Here is a 3,253-nt window from a genome sequence, read left to right as displayed (position 1 = left end):
TGGATTCCAACCAATTAGGGTTTTGCTAGGGTTGAAACCCTATTTGGTCTGGCACAATTTGGTTGAATAGATGAAACACAGCTTTGCTTAGGTGGCATAATCTCACACCTTGATTCCTTCACAAATCTATCTAATGGATCTTCTTTGTACCAAGTGTCTAATACCATTTACTATGTGTGGCTAAGATCTTGCCAAGTGTCCAAATAAAACTTCTCTAACCTAATTTGGACATTCTATACTGTGATTTTGAAAATACTGCAATGGGTGCGCTTATCGAGGTCACTATTCACTCTAAAAAGAAACATAATAAACTTAGGACTAAAAATTTCTAAATATTCATATTAACCTATAGTGAAAATCGTTCACCGAAATTCAACCCCGAAGTGCTCCTAAAAAATAATTTCACAATTTCCAACAGACATTTCGTCCGAAATTATGAAAATAGGCTATTGCGTCATAAAATCCTAAATAATGCACTGAGTCTAATGGCGTAGACCATAACTCATTCTGACACTTCTAACTATCTCAAATAATTAAACCCATAAATCTAGCACCATAAAGAGTGATAACACTGATCTTGATGACAGACTAAAACCTAAGCGATTGGTCGATTCGTAAAAACTTATGGGTTTTCTCGAGATTCCTAAAGTCAATAGAAATTCCACTAATGAATTTCTAGTGGGCTATTACAGCCAACATACCCCCCTTTACATCAGCCTTCTCATGCTTTCTAAAGAGAGCATCTGCCACCTTATTTTCCCTCTCCCTGTTAAACTCAATTTTAAAATCATACCCCATGAGTTTCATGACCCATTTCTGTTGTGCTGTAGTTCCCACCTTTTGTTCTAGCAAAACTTTTAAGGCTTGCTGGTCCATCTTCACAATAAAAGATTGGCTCAATAAGTAGGGCCTTCACCTTTGCACAACTATCACTTGTGCAAGTAGCTCCCTTTCGTAGGTTGATAGAGCCAAAGCCTTCCTTTTCAAGGTCTTGCTGAAAAAAAAGATGGGCTGTCCACCTTCCATAAGAACTGCACTTATACCACATCCGCTAGCATCACATTCTACCGTGAATGTTTGTGTTAAATGAGGATGTAATACCGGAGTCCTACTGCATATTCTTATTAATATGTCATTTTTATTAATATTTTTAAGTGAAATATTCTTTTATGCATTTTAAAATAAAGATTTTTAATTATTTTATTTTAAGATGAGTATGCTTTATTTTAAAATGGGATTTATTAAAATAAATCAAGGGCATGATTTTAAGACTTTACAATATTTACCTTAAACTCTCTAATTTTACTTATTTAAGAAATGACCCAATTATTCTCTACCATTGGATTGGTAGGTGAAAAGTATCTTTGAGGTTGATAGATCTCTACCATCCATTTGCTTCCTTGTGATGGAAAAAGTGAACAAAGACCAAAATGTCCTTATCCCTTCTCCAAGTCTATGGTTAAGGCAACAAAAAGAGAAAAGAAAAACAAAACTAATCCTAAGGCATTCTACTCCTACCCATCGGCCCCTCACCCAAGAAAGAGAAAACTTCATCTTTCTCTCCAAGAAAGCCATAGTCGACCTTCATCTCTTTCCTTCCTCTTTTCTTTTCATCTTCAAGAAACCAAGTTCCTCTCATCTCCTTCAAGCCGTGCCACTCCATAGCAAGGGAAGAAAACATCTTCCTCCATCTCCAAGCCATGTGTACCTCATCTCTACCCATTTTCGGTTTTGACTCAAAGCTTGGAACCAAAGCTTGATTTCATCTTCCAAATGGTCAAATATTGAAGGTAATAGACTTTTGGTTTATTCCCTAGTATGATTTACATGTGGATTTTGAGTTTCACCATTTTTCTTACCTATGATGTTTCGGTTTTGGGAGTAACACAGTGCCATCATTTCATTCATCATCTACATGGGTTTACCACTATTTGGTCCTCTATCTTGCCTCTTGAAAGAAGCTAAGAGCTTCAGGTAAAAACTCTAATTTGACTCTTTTTTTTTAATGTGATTTTGGAAGCCAACTAAGTTGTTTTAGCTTGTGTTTTGGTATAGTTAAATTCCTATGTTTCATATAAATATGTATGCCCTGTTTTTGGCCAAACCGAATGGTATTATGGTGGTTTTGGTATGTATTTCCCAATATTTCAAAAATGCTATAATGCTATTAAACTTGGTTTAATCATAGGCGACGATTGAAGTGATTTTAGTTTATATATGTTGGTACCATGTGTCTTGTGTTGAGGTTGGTTGGTAATCTATTTTTAGGGTGCTAGAGGTTAGGTTTAGAGGTTTTACTTGGGTCTTGTAATTTTATATCTTGCTTTTGAAAGGTATTAAGTGAGTAAAGCATAAGCTTGAGTGTTTAAAGGTTTTAAAGTTGCTTAATGGGTAACTTTGCTATACTTTATGCTACTCTAATTTTAATGGGATATGTTATCTAAACTATTTAAAAATATTGCTTGTGTGATAAAATTATAGCATAGTTGGTTTAGGTATAGTAGATTAATTGTGCATGATATATTACGATATGTAAAGCTGTCTAAATATCCCTAAGCCCATATTATGCCATGGCTTGTCTTGATGCAAAAATAGCTCATTTATATTGTCCCTCGTTTGGTTAAATTCTACCTAACCCAAGAGTCCAAATATTGATAAGCTAACCTTTTTATAATGAGGGACCACAAGTTGATTTAAAGGGCATGGTTCCTAAGCTTGTTTAGCCTACTTGAGATGCCTAAATCTATTTTAAAGCCCATTGTTGAGAATTTACAGATTTTATCTCCTAATGTCCATAATCCAAAGTGAGCTGGAACCAAATAGACCTTACTTGAAGCCTATGAATTCTTAACTACTTTTCATGTAAGCCTTTTAAATAGCCTTCCATGGATAGCTAGCATGTCTTAAAATTTAATTTATTACTCTTGTAAGTTGTGGTGAGGAGTAGTCATCGGGTTAATGCTAAGCATAGAAGGGACGTTAGATTGTAATATCGTGGCTTTATCTTTTAAAAGGATGACTAAAGAATATTACATGAATATTAACACACTTATACAATTTATTGGAATAGGACCTATATTGACTTTGGAAGTATCGGGGAGCATAGAGGTAAGTAGCTATGACCATACTCCTTACACATGTTCTCTTATGAAAGAATGTCTCTCTCTTTTCAAATGTTCTTCTAAAGAAAGAGTAAATGTATATATTATGTACAAGCCTTTCTTGGTAGCCCCTATCGATTATAATTCAGTTT

At 34.7% G+C, this 3,253-nt stretch overlaps 1 long non-coding RNA gene across 1 annotated transcript; it reads left to right on the top strand.

The window, feature by feature from the left end:
• The first annotated feature begins 1,511 nt into the window (after positions 1-1,511).
• Positions 1,512-3,112, top strand: LOC118346083. The gene is made up of 3 exons (XR_004799476.1): positions 1,512-1,790; positions 1,891-1,974; positions 3,071-3,112. It is a non-coding gene; the product is annotated as an uncharacterized LOC118346083 (long non-coding RNA).
• The last annotated feature ends 141 nt before the right edge of the window (positions 3,113-3,253 follow it).

Source organism: Juglans regia, unplaced genomic scaffold (assembly GCF_001411555.2).
Source record: "Juglans regia cultivar Chandler unplaced genomic scaffold, Walnut 2.0 Scaffold_658, whole genome shotgun sequence".
Taxonomy (NCBI): domain Eukaryota; kingdom Viridiplantae; phylum Streptophyta; class Magnoliopsida; order Fagales; family Juglandaceae; genus Juglans; species Juglans regia.
This window is presented reverse-complemented; position numbering and strand designations above follow the sequence as displayed.